At 44.0% G+C, this 13861-nt stretch overlaps 1 pseudogene across 1 annotated transcript; it reads right to left on the bottom strand.

The window, feature by feature from the left end:
* Positions 1-10306: 10306 nt before the first annotated feature.
* LOC108515193 (60S ribosomal protein L21 pseudogene) lies at positions 10307-10821 on the bottom strand (annotated as a pseudogene). Its single transcript, XR_001881456.1, has one exon. The product of XR_001881456.1 is annotated as a 60S ribosomal protein L21 pseudogene (transcript).
* Positions 10822-13861: the final 3040 nt, after the last annotated feature.

The raw sequence follows: 13861 nt of genomic DNA, 5'->3' as shown, positions 1-13861 counted from the left end.
TGTCAAGTCCATACTGTAAATTTTTCATTTCAGTTATTGTTCTTTTCAATTCTACAATTTCCACTTGGATGTTTAAAAATTTTTTGGGGGGTTGCTGAGCATGGTGGCTTATGCTTGTAATTCCAGCACTTTGGGAGGCTGAGGCAGGAGGATCACTAGAGGCTAGGAGTTTGGGAGCAGCCTGGGAAACATAGCAAGACACATGTCTACAAAAAATTAAAAAGAACTAGCTAGGCTGGGTGCAGTGGCTCAAGCCTATAATCCCAGCACTTTGGGAGGCTGAGATGGGTGGATCACCAGGTCAGGAGATCGAGACCATCCTGGCTAACCCGGTGAAACCCCGTCTCTACTAAAAAAATACAAAAAAACTAGCCGGGCGAGGTGGCGGGCGCCTGTAGTCCCAGCTACTCGGGAGGCTGAGGCAGGAGAATGGCGTAAACCCAGGAGGCGGAGCTTGCAGTGAGCTGAGATCCGGCCACTCCAGCCTGGGCGACAGAGTGAGACTCTGTCTCAAAAAAAAAAAAGAACTAGCTAGGCATGATGACATGAGCATGTAGTCCCAGCTATTAGGGAGACTGATGTGGAAGGATTGCTTGAGCCTAGGAGTTTGAGGTTGCAGTGGGCTATGATCATAGCACTACCTCCAGCCTGGGTGACAGAGTGAGACCCTGTCTCAAAAAATAAAAAATAAAATAAAATAAATGTTCTTTGTACTGCTGATCATCCCTACCTTTTGCTTATTAATGCCATATGCTTCTTTAAGTCCTGATCATACTTATAGCTGCTTAAAGTTGTTTGCTAAATCATATATACCTGTGCCATCTCAAGGTCGCATTTTTCTGTTTTTTTTTTTTTTTTTTTTTTTTTTTTCATGTATAATAGTCTTAAATTGCATGCTGGAAATTGGTGTTGATATTTAATACATTGTAGAGACCCTGAGTTTTATTTTCTTCCTCCAAAGAGTGATGATTTTTGTTCTAGCAGGCAGTTCAATTACTGACTGATCGCTTTTAATTTGTGTAGAATTACTTTTAGGCTTTGTTAGGCTAGATCTGGGGAAGGCCCGTATTTGTGGCAAGCCCCTCTCGACAACCCCTGTAAACTGGCAGGACTCAAAATTCCAAAACTCTCTCTCCTCTGAAGATCTTGTCAAGGCCGTTGAGCAGTCTTTTTCTTATTATTGTTTATATGTCCTGGATACAAATTCTTTGTTACTTAGATGCGTTGAAAATACTTTCCGTTTATGGCTTGCCTTTTCACTTTCTTTATGATATCTTGATGAGCAGAGGTTATTTATTTTAACGTAGTAAAAATTTTCAGGCTTTAAAATTTTTTTTAGACAGGATCTTGCTTTGTAACCCAGACTGGAGTGCAGTGGTGCAATCATGGTTCACTGCAGCCTTGACCTTCTGGGCTCAAGCGATCCTCCCACCTCAGCCTCCCAAGTAACTGTGTCTACAGGTATGCCTCACTGTGCCTAGCTAATTTAAATTTTTTTTTTTTTTTTTTTTTTGTAGAGCTGGGGGCCTCACTGTGTTGCCCAGGCTGATCTTGAATTTCTGGGATCAAATAATTCTCCTGCCTTGGCCTCCCAAAGCTTTGGGACTACCGGCATGTGCCACTGCGTTCAGCCTTCTTTCTTTCTTTTTTTAATGTTAGTGTTTATTCCATCTTTTTTAGGAAACTTTTCTCTACTCTATAGTCATAAAGATAATCTCTTCTAAATATTTAAGTGTGCCTTTCCCAGTTAAATTTTTAGTCCATCTGGAATTGATTTTTATACATGGTTTGGGATAGAAATCCAGTTTAATTTTTTCCATATAGGTAACCAGTTGTCTCAGTGCCATTTCTAGTTCATCTTTCCCCTATATAATGTTATTTTTGAGATACCTTACATTTCTTTTCTTTTCTTTTCTTTTCTTTTTTTCCCTCTCTTTCTCTTCTTTTCTTTTCTGGCAGGGTCTGACTCTGTTACCCAGGCTGAAGTGCACTGGCATGATCATCACTCAATTCAGCCTTGACTTCCTGAGCTCAAGCAATCCTCCCACCTCAGCCTCCCGAGTATCTGGGATTACAGGCACACACCACCACACCTGGCTAATTTTTATATTTTTTCTAGGTACAGGATTTCACCAGGTTGCCCAGGCTGGTCTCAAACTCCCAGACTCAAGTGATCTGCCCGTCTTGGCCTCCCAAAGTGCTGGGATTACAGGCCTGAGCCACCACGCCAGGCAGAGATACCTTATATTTCTATATATGCATGCTATTGCTTCAGATTGTCTTTATTCTCTTCCAGTGGTCACTTTGTGTGTCAATAAACATTACCTTAATTACTACAACTTTCTAAGTCTTGGTATCTGGTGAGCAAGTCTCCTCACCTTGTTATTATTATCTTTCAGGAGTATCTTGGCTAGCCTTTGCTCTTCCATATATATTTTATTTTATTTTATTAATTTATTTTTTGAGACAGAATCTTGCTCAGTCACCCAGGCTGGAGTGCAGTGGTGCAATCTTGGCTCACTGCAACCTCTGCCTCCCGGGTTCCAGTGATTCTCCTGCCACAACCTTCCAAGTAGCTGGGATTACAGGAGCATGCCACCATACCCGGCTAATTTTTGTATTTTTAGTAGAGAAGGGTCTCACCATGTTGGCCAGGCTGGCCTTGAACTCCTGACCTCAAGTGATCTGCCTGCCTCGGCCCCCTAAAGTGCTGGGATTACAGATGTGAGCCACCGTGCCTGGCCCCTTTCTTATATATTTTAGAATCAGCTTGTCAAGTTCCTATTTATTGGGAACCTATCATGTATCCAGTGAAAGAAGAGAAGTTTTAGAATATAACGTGGTCTTTGTTTATAATGCGCCTGTATTCAAATTGCAGAGAAGACTAATATATGTGAAACAGAGAATAGAATAAGATGTTTTGTAAAGTGCAGAAATGTGTGGAATATATTGGACATGTAGGAGAAACCCACAGGGAAGCTGGAGAAAAAGGACTTTAAGGGATAAAGTAATTAGAGAAATCTCAAAGAGGATGGTAAGCCTTGAAAGGTGAGATGAAGAGGGGAAGGAGAGGTACACTCAGAGGTGATTAAAATAAAACTTACCTGAGTATGAATGCATCCCAGTTTACAAAGTACTTTCACATATATTATCTCACTTGGTCCTCAGAGAATATGACTGGGTAAGACAGGTAGTAGTCGTACTTTAGGGGAAGTATAGGTAAAGTGGTTTGCCTGAGAATCCAGTTTGTAAATGTTAGGCTGAGACTTCAAAGCCGATCTAATTCTGGTTCAGAATTCTTTACATTGCATCCCCTTTTCTCTCCATATATGGGAATAGGTGCTGAAGGAAGCTAGGAGTCCTGGAACTGAGGTGTGTGTGATGCATGTGTCTTCTTCCTTAGGCAGAGCATGCCAGGAATTAGGAGAGGCCCCCTGACCAGAGACACTGAGTAATGCTTTTAGCATCCAGGCCCATTCAGCTAGGGGCCCTGAAGAGGAGATCATTGGGAGCAAATAAAATAAGAGCAGCAGATAACAATCACATGGCCTCAAAAAGATCTTGCACACTTCTTAGGAAATTAAATTTAATATAGAATCAGTTATGTTAATATGGTGGCTCTGTTATAATGGGCTTGTTGTTTTTCCTTAAAAATAATATCACAAATTGTGTACTTCTATCAGGCAAAATTTGGGGTTACTATCATTTGCTGGGAACTTTTATTTGGCACAGCATTGTTTTGGGCACAGAGCTGGTCTTCCAATGCAAAATAGTGGAAGCTGGTAACATTTAAATGCATTTCCAGCAAGTTCACTTTTATTCATCTATCCCCAATCTGTTAAGTGCTGAGTTCCATCTAGTATCCAGTGCCCCAGTGATGATTCTCCCTCATTTCTAAGTAACAGCACCATCCAAGATTGAATATCAACTGATCATGCCACAAGAAACTGATGTGTGATAAGTTATTCTGATATCTTTCAGGAGTAATTTCATTCAAAAGCCCTGGCTCGGTGGCTCATGCCTGTAATCCCAGCACTTTGGGAGGAAGAGGTGGGTGGAAAACCTGAGGTCAGGAGTTCAAGACCAGCTTGGTCAATATGGTGAAATCCTGTCTCTATTAAAAATAAAAAAAATTAGCTGGGTGTAGAGGCACGCACCTGTAGTCCCAGCTACTCAGGAGGCTAAGGCAGGAGAATCGCTTGAACCCAGGAGGCAGAGGTTACAGTGAGCGGAGATTGCGTCACTGCACTCCAGCCTGGACGACAGAGTAAGACTCTGTCTCAAAAAACAAACAAACAAACAAACAAAAAACAACAAGAAAGACGAAGGTTAGTGGGATGAACCACAGCCTTTGCTGCTGCAGCTAGTTCTGGGGTTTTAAGTGACACTCATTGTCTTCGCCTACTCTTCCCCATCCAGACTCCCCTTACCTTCAGCCAACATCTTTGCCAGGGGGATGACCTAGCCATGCCCACAATCTTTGAGGAGTCTGAGCTTCTGTCAACCATGCCCTTCTCCGGCTATGGCTGCCACACCTCTGCATTCACCACCAAAATAGAACAAGGCAATACCAAGAGGTGCCCAAGTGAATCTCCTGGGTGTCCAAAGTTCCCCACCTCACCACCTCCCCGGCCACTGTAGCTTACAGTTCAGTGGGACTCTCACTGCATCCCCTAGAGTGAGCATCCCGCTTTTGGAATCAGTACCTCTAACTGACAGAGCCCAGAATTGTGGGAATGGGAAGTAGAAATTCTCCTAGTGGGTCGGTGGAAGTGGTGGTAAGCGGGGTCATTTTTGTCTAAATGAATTGTTACCTATGTTAGGTGGAAGGTAGCCAATGTGACTTGCCACCAAGTACTGCCACCATGCTTGTGCCACCAAGTGGCCAGTGCGTCTACTTAAGGGATAAAGCTATATTCTGCACTCAAAGATGATCTTTGTCACTGGCAGTGGCAGCAGCTAGATCAGCCTCAGTAAATGGGACCCTGTGTTGTTGGACCCAGGTGTAACAAACATTGCTGTCATTATAGTACTCTGTTCATGTGTACCCATGTGCCAGCACTGGGGTGACTGATGTCAACTGGCTGTCAGCTGAACTATACCCTGAGACTTAGTTCCTCTTCCTGGTGGATGCTCTGTGGTGGGCATGAACATGCAACACAACTGTCTATATACTTTGTGTCCACTCCCATAAGTTATAGACTTAGATTTCTTGTCCCTGATATACCATTCTTTCTCCTTCTTGTTCCCTGACAATCTGGCCAAGCCATTTTACACTGCCACAAATTGATATATATTCTAACCTCAGGTCATTTCTCTTTCCATATCACTATTTCAAATCCACCTCTGAGACAGATGGAAATATACTCCCTTTCTGATTTGCACTCATATCTTAAATTGACCCATCTGAAAACCAAGCTTGGCCCATTCATCAATTCACCATAACATACTTCCCCTGTCCCCCATATGAAATCATAGAGCACAGGGACAGGTACTGATGCAATGGTGTTGTATGACATGGGGGTCTGTGATACCTGCTCATGCAGCTTGCTTGTAACGTCTGGTCCTGCTTGTGCTCATTCTTGGATGTGCCACTTCCATCTTTCAGCACATTGCTTTGGGCCTGCCAACCTTATAATTTGATGGGCCTTATAGGACCCAGTTCATAATGGGTTGTTCTAGATGCATGGTCATGTGGTGTCCCATTATTGGGCACTCCATTTCTACCACACCTGGTGCTGATTTTTGAAAGGTGTATGCTTCTCTGCTGCAGATCGTATGGCCTTGCTTCAGAACTCTGGGGTTTTTGTTATTGTTGTTGTTGTTGGTTTTTGAGACAAGGTCTTGCTCTCTCACCCAGGCTGGAGTGCTGTGGCTCAATTATGGCTCATGGCAGCCTCATCCTCCCACTTCAGCCTCCCAAGTAGCTGGGACTACAGGAGTGCACCACCTTGCCTGGCTAATTTTTGTATTTTTTGTAGAGACAGAGTTTTGCCATGTTGCCTAAGCTAGTCTGGAACTTCTAGGCTTAAGTGATCCGCCCGTCTCAACCTCTCAAAGTGTTGGGATTACAGGTGTGAACTACCATGCCTGGTGAACTTTAGAGTTTTCTAGTGTAATTTTCCCACTGGGGCTTTCAAGAAAATCTTCATGTCTTTTCTCACTGTTGATACCGTGAATACCCCGGGGCCTGCTGTGATGTATGGACTAAGTGGGAGGGCCACTTCTATTGCCACCAGGACTCACCTTTCCTGCTCTGAATCCCACTCTAAGCATGTAACTCAGTACATGGGTTAGAGTAGTGTTTCCTAGTGTGAAATATGCTGCCTTTGGAATCTGAGGAGGCCTAACGGGCACTGTGTTTCCTTCTTTTTAGTGGAATGCAATAATTTGTCCTTAACTTTGGAGGGGATTTCCTGGCATGCACCAGATCACTGATTTTATTGATGTGGGAGATCCCAACTGTTTGCAGGGTTTATCTCCCACTCTCTGGAAAGTATACTTACCTTAACAAGTCCCTTAATGTGCTAGCTACTTGCTGTCCATGTAGATGGCATAATCATCATCTATGTAGAAAATCAGTATGACATTCTGTGGGATTTTCAGCCAGACCAGATCTCTCCGAAGAGTAGGAGAGTTAATATAGCTATGGGACAAGACTATAAATGTACACTGTTGTTTCTTCTAAGTGAATGTAAACTGTTCCTGATAATCTTTTCTGAAAGAGAGAGAATACAGTGATCAGATCATACCACATACCTGAGGCCATCTAGGTCTGTTCTACCAAAGATAGCATATCTGACACAGCAGCTGCAACTGTGGTTACTACTTGGTTAAATTTGCAGTAGTCTACTTTCATTGCCCAGAATTTGTCTCATTTTCTCCAGGCGCCAGACTGATGAATTAAATGAAGACATGATGGAAACCACTATCTCTGCATCCTTTCATTCAGGATGCACTAATTTTTCCATTTCCCCTGAATGCAATATTGCTTTGCATTTCCTATCTTGGCTTGCTTGTAAGCCAAGGAGTGGGGGGCAGTTTCACAGGTTTTCAGTTGGCCTTTCCACTATGAAAGCTTTTACCTTATGGGCCAAGGTACCAGTGTGGTGGTTCTACCAAATACTAAGTGTGTCCTTCCAGTTACACATCAGAAAATCAGAGAGATGATCACTGTATGGGTTGCAGACCTACTTGACATTTCTGTGACCAGGACTTGGGCTAGGACTCCAGTTTTTACCTAAACTCCATATGATCCACTGGGGGACTTGGTGCTGTTTTAGGACTCTGGAAATTAAGCTGGACTTGGACCCTGTGTCCACTAGGGTCCTTTTATGCGGTCCCCTTTCCTTAGTGTATGGTTACCCAAGTAAATGATGGTAGGCCCATTTGTGGAGGAAACATAGGGAAACACTACCATGTACATTTGCCATGGCATTCCAGGATCCTTCCATTTGGGAGTCTGGCATCTCCTTTAGGCAATTACTTGGGTCTAAAAACTGGTCCAGGTTCAGAAGGTGCTGCATTATCTTCAAGCAAGCATGCAATACTAGCCCCCAGTTGGCAGGAGTGGGCCACTCCTGCACAATCAGAAGGTTCAGGGAAATATAGTCAACATTTTCAAGTGGGTCAACCCAAATGTCTCACAGCTAAGCTAACAAGAGGGCTTAGGCTTTAAACCACGTGTCAATGAGTCATTGGATAAAGGCTGCCCTGGAAAGAGGCCATGACCTTGACATTTTCTTAGGGACCTCAGCCTCCTCAGTATCCATCCTTGATTTATTTTGGTTTTACAATTTGAGTAATATCCTTGTTGGCATCCCACTTATTTTGTTTCTAGAGATCCTGTATTCTTTTTTCTTTCTTCTTCTTTTTCTTCTTCTTCTTTTTTTTTTTTCCTGAGACAAGGTCTCACTCTGTTGCCCAGACAAGAGTGCAGTGGTACAATCTTAGCTCACTGTGATCTTAAATTCCTGGGCTCAAATGATCCTCCCAAAGTGCTGGGCTGTGTTCTATTAATTGTCTCCATAACTCTGTGTCTCAGCCCCCCTGGCTACCCCTCCAACCTTGCCTCTCACTGTGATAATGACATCCATCTGCCCTCTGACAATTAAGCATTACCACAAGATGCAGGAGGGAGGGTACTGTCATCCTCATCCTAGTTGCTATCAATGAGTCCAGTCCTATAATGGCATCTCTACCATCAGCCCTGGCCCATAGAAGACAGCCACCATTAAACCTCTTCATAAAGCTGGTGTATGTTATTACTTTGGTAAGTGGTGTATCCTCTGATGGGTTTTCCAGCCTTTTATAGTATCCATCTAGCACCCTACCTTCTATCCTTTTGATCCTTTCCTCCATCATTTGCCAGGAACACTTCTTGTATTTCTACTTCACGTAGCATGGCCCACTGCCTTTTCTGTGTTTCTAGGAGCCATCCTAGTAACATGTTCACACCGTCTCCTGGGATCTTTGCCAGATTATATTATGGATCCCAGGAGAGCATTCCCAAAACTAAAAACTCTTCGTTATTCAACCTTATGTTTGCTTTCTTTGCTCACCCTGAGAATCCAGTCCCATGTGTCCTCTCCTCACTCCCACTGCTGTGTGCTGGCCAGGCCCTGGGTTGTAGTCTCCTTCCTTCCTCGCAGGCTGCAAGTCAGGTCCTGCTTTTCTCAATTCCCTACCAGGTTGCCTGGACTGAAGGAGCATTTAGTCTTTATTGTTTGCTATTGCATCGCTTGATTATGTTGTGGCTCATTATTGGCCTAGTGACCAGGAGGAAGATGAGGGCCAGCCATGGGGGCATATATTATTTTCCTGGGAAGAGGCTTTTGCATCATCTTTGAGCAAGAGGGGAGTGCCAGCCCCTAATCAGCAGGAGTGGCCTGCTTCTTCATGATCAGAAAGTTCAGGGAAGTGTAGAGACTCAACATTTTAAAGTGGATCAACCCAGAGGTCTTCATCCCATGGGTAATGGTCCCATTCTTTCCCAAGCAGGGCCCTGTCCTTGGCATAGCAAACCTACCTTGGTTGACAGTTTAATCTTTGGAACTCAACTGCTCTTAAGTCCTCAGTCTAACCCTTGGCTTTTCCTGTCCTCTCATCACAGGTGATCAGAGCCTCTTCAAATGCTATGAAAGGGGGCATCTGGCTTTCACACTTAGATTTTAATTGATGATTAATCACTATTAGCTTTCCATTATCTTTTTCCACAGTGTTGATTGTGTATTAGCAATAGCTACCCATTTTCATTGTCCTTATTGTTACTTTTTTGCCTGTATTTCTCCAATGCATGATATGTCATGCCAGCCAGTGCCTTCCTTCCCATCAGTATACCATACCAATGGTAACATTCCCAATGGTACCATCCCAATGTGTCCCACCACAGGTAAAAGTTTAAACTATTGCCCTGCTACCTTGGGCCACCTACCACCTGTGATGGGATCCTCATTACCAGCTGGGTGATCCCCTTCCAATATTCTAATGTAGTGTCTGCTCTTTAGACTACTGGAATTATCTAAGAGTCAATGGAAGATCAGCATGCAGGAGATTTATTAGGAATTGCTCTTGGGATCAAAAACTGGAGGAGAAGGGAAGAAGTTGAGCTGTAATGCAGTCTCAGTGGAGGCCTCAGCTGACCTTATGGGGAGTTCAGAATCTGGGATAAGGTGATCCTTGGTGCTTGTCCCTAGTTGGGGTAAGAGGACCTAGCCTTTAAACCCCCATGGCAATGAGTCATTGGATGCAGGCTGCCCTGGTAAAGGATCATGACCTTGGCAATGTTGTTGTCTTCCCAGGGTGATTCCTGTAAAGGCTGACAGCTAAGGGCCTTCTGTTAGTAGCACTTCTAGTAGCTGGGAGTGACTCTTCCATTCCTGAAGGGAGGTCAGGGTGGTGCATCACAGCGTCCAATACAATCACTAGTCATGATTTTTAAAAATCTTGAATGTGACATCTCCTGACCTCATCTTCCTTGGTTGATGAAATAGATGGGATTGTCTTGGTAGTCAAGAGTACTAGTTAACCAAAAGACTATATGCTCTTTAAGCTTGGGCAAGCTAGTAAGGAAGTGAGGAAAGCAAGACCTGAACTTTGATTTTGAGCAAATCACTTTACCTTTGAGCCTTTTTTCCCTCTCTGTACAATGAAATGGCAATCTCTGCCCTGCTGCCTTCTGTTGTTTTGGATTACCTCATTAGCCATTAGACAACATATTTGAAAGTAATCTCTGATTTTATTTTATTTTATTTTATTTTATTTTTTCAGCCCAGAGGTCTTTTATTTATTTATTTTTTAACACCTATTATGCCATGAATTCATAGGGAATAGGTTCCAGCAGCTCAGGCTCCTTCCCATTGGTTCTCACAAAGTGTGCTTCTCTGGGTGGAGCAGGCTGGCGCTTCAGTTGAACCCAGGTACCTTTCTCTTTGGCTTCTTTCTTTTTCTGATCATTTTCCTTCACGCGTTTCAGGAAGCTATCTCGGCTCTTAGAGTGCTTAATGTGCTCAATACGCACATTAATTCTCTTGGCAAGAATCTTGCCCTTAACTTGTTTGTTTACAATGCCAACAGCATGCTGGGTAACGTTGTAGACTCTCCCAGTTTTGCCGTGGTAACACTTGTGGGGCATTCCTTTTTGAACAGTACCCATTCCCTTGATATCTACAATATCACCTTTCTTATAGATTCGCATATACGTGGCCAAAGGAACAACTCCATGTTTTCTAAAAGGCCTAGAGAACATATATCGGGTGCCTCTCCTCTTTCCCTTTGTGTTCGTCATTTTGGCGAATCACTGGAAGATGGCGGTTCCGGCCGAGAGGCCTGATTTTATTTTTTATTTATTTTTATATTTTTTTCAACTAGGGGCATACTCAGAGATCTCTGATTTTAAATCTTCAGCCCACCTAATACTGTTTCCGGTACACAGTAGATGCCTGTTCGCAAGTCATAGTTGGTGGGAGAACCCCTGTTCTTAAAAATTTCATTTCACTGGAAATCTCAAAGTGTTAAACCCTTGAGGGAGACACCAAATTAAGTTGCTATCACTAATTCACATATATGGAGACCCCTCTAGATGTGAACAGAGCAGTCCCAGGAAGGAGATATGTGAGAGTGTTAAAAATATGCTGCCTAGCCCTGGCTCTCCCATCAACGCTTGCTTCATTGGCTGGTTTAGCAAGGATGAGAGGGTGTTGCTCACTTGTTGGCTCTGGTGGGAAACTTGGCATTCTCCTGCAGCAATAAGGGGGCCTGCCTATTTTTCTAGTTAGGTACCAAATCACCAATGTGGCATTCAAGTCTACCGAATCCCACAAAACCAGGAACCCCTCAGTGGTCTCCAAATCCCAGCACTCCTGACAGTGTGTGTAAGGAACTGTGCAGGTTTTGGCACTTCTCATATCTATTCAGTAGAAATTAAGTAGATAAAGCGAATTGATAAAATGCAGTTTCAAAATTTACCTCATGCATCATTTTTAGTGTTTTAGATGATAGTGAGTACATTCCACTCAATCACTCCTCAACTCCTGGCAAGAGGTAATAAAGACACCTATTTGGGGCAGAGTGGGTAATGATAAAAATTCTATGCACCCAAAAGCACCTTGTTCACAGAACTATTCTCCACTCACAGAGCCCAACTAAAATGCAGCCTCTGCTGTAACAAGTTCACCAAGAAACAGACTTCTAGATAAGATAAAACATGAAGGGATTTCTTGGGGGAGGGAGCTGGAGAAGGCAAAGACCATGATGCAGGTCCGACATCTGTACAGGGAGGAAGGGAAGGAAGCAGGATTGGGTAAGAAGAGTCTTGGACTGCAGCACAGCTCCAAAAGAGGTTTAGCCAGGCCAATGGAGTGTCCTTAAACCAGTTTCACATTGGAGGAGTCCTGTGTCTTGCTGGAATGAGCCTACCTTAATACTCCACTGTGCCTAATCATTGGCTGGACTGTCAGTCTATTGCATGCCCCAAAGGAGATCTGAGCTGTCCATTTTCATGGCTACCACCGTCCACTGTTCACCCCTTGCACTTCTCTACACAGGTTCAGGGAACAGCTTGTCCACAATTCCCATCAGCCTCTCTTCCTGAGGGAAACTTAGAAGAGGTTAGTGGGATGAACTACAGGACTCATTGTTACAGTTAGGGTAACCAGTCAGGGTCATAACTGGTATTCATCCTCTCCCTCCTCCACCATCCATTCTAAATTTCCTTCATCTTCAGCCACCACCTTGGCAGGTTGTGCTAACTTACTGGTATTTTGACCCAAACCTTCATCTCCAGGGATCTGAGCCCTTGGCAATCATCCCCTCCCCCAGCTATTGTTGTTATCCACATCTGTTTACAGTTATAATGAAGCAAGGAAGTCTCGGGAAGCACTACCACATGTCTCCCTCCAGGCCCCTGTGTAGGTGGCCAGGCCATTGGCTGCAGCTCGGGAATCTTTAAATAGTCTCACTTCATGCTACATCTCCATCTGTGCAAAGTGGATGACCAGTGTGATGCCCATAACTCTACCCGTTGGGAAAAGATTCCCTCTTCACTGTCTTTCAAGGCCAATTCTGAATGTGGCTGTAATGCAACCACTGTCCGCTTGTGTAATTCAGCTGGTATCCACATACAGCTTGTGCCCAACATGTAAAAAGCTGGTATATAATTCATGTACCACACAGGTTTGTAGGCCAAACTTGGCCCTTTTCCTGCTCCTACAGTTGGTTGTGTAGCACCCCCTATATGGCCATAGGTGTAAGCTGGGAGAGAGGTACTGGTGCAGCTGTGGTCGGTGATGTGGAGGCTGGGCTACCTGCTCATGCTGGCTCAATTGCAGATGTACCATTTCCCTTTTATAATGATCTACTGCTGGGCCTGTCCCACTTTATAACTTGGCAGAATCAACAGAATTCAACTCTGAATGAGTAGTTGCAGATGTATGGTCACTTGATTACCCGAGGGTCAAGCCTTCTGTCTCTATCAGGACCCAGTAACTTACCAGGAACTGTTTTTCTAAAGGCATAAAATTCTCCATTGCAGATGGCATGGCCTTGCTCCAGAATCCCAGGGGCCCGCATTGAGATTCTCACACTGGGGCTTGCCACAGCCTCCATGGTACATCTTTTTTTCCCACCACTAACATTCCCTAAGCCATAGGATCTGCTGGATTTTATGGCCCAAGTGGCACAACAGGTCTGCTGGACCTGGTAGCCTTTTCCTGGTCTGGGCACCATTCAAAGTTGCTGGCCTTCCATGTCACCTGGTATGGGCAGGAGGAGTATTCCTAGGTGTGGAATGTGTTGCCTCTAGAACCCAAGGAGGTCTATCAGGAACTGTGTTTCCTTCTTTGTGGTAGGGAATGCAAGATACAGCAATTTGTCTTTTACTTTGGAAGGGATATTCTGCCATGTCCCTGACCATTGGACCTTTAAAAGCTTCACTGAAGTGGCAGGTCTCTGAAGTTTGATAAGGATTATCTTCCATCCCTGCAGCACATGTATTTTACCATGGCTCCAGCTTGTTAGCCACCTTTTGTGTAAATGACTATTGTCGTTGCTCCCATGTGAATGCAGAATGGAAAAGAATGCATTAGCCAAATCATTGGCCGCATATCCTATACATGAGGCCTTATTAGTCTGCTGCAGTATTAATTCTGTGTCCAGCATGGCAGCTACAGTTGGGACTGCTACTTGATTGAGCTTGTGGTTCCATCCAGTTGCTACAAGGGACAGATTGGTGAAATGGGTGGAAATATGATAGGCCTTGCATCCTTTAGGTCTTTAATAATGGCACTAATCTCCACCCCCCACCTCCAAGTGATATCAGGTTGTTGCTGGGTTTTTTTTTCACCATTGATCAGAAGGCAGTGAT

Source organism: Rhinopithecus bieti, unplaced genomic scaffold (assembly GCF_001698545.2).
Source record: "Rhinopithecus bieti isolate Rb0 unplaced genomic scaffold, ASM169854v2 scaffold_33647, whole genome shotgun sequence".
NCBI lineage: Eukaryota > Metazoa > Chordata > Mammalia > Primates > Cercopithecidae > Rhinopithecus > Rhinopithecus bieti.
This window is presented reverse-complemented; position numbering and strand designations above follow the sequence as displayed.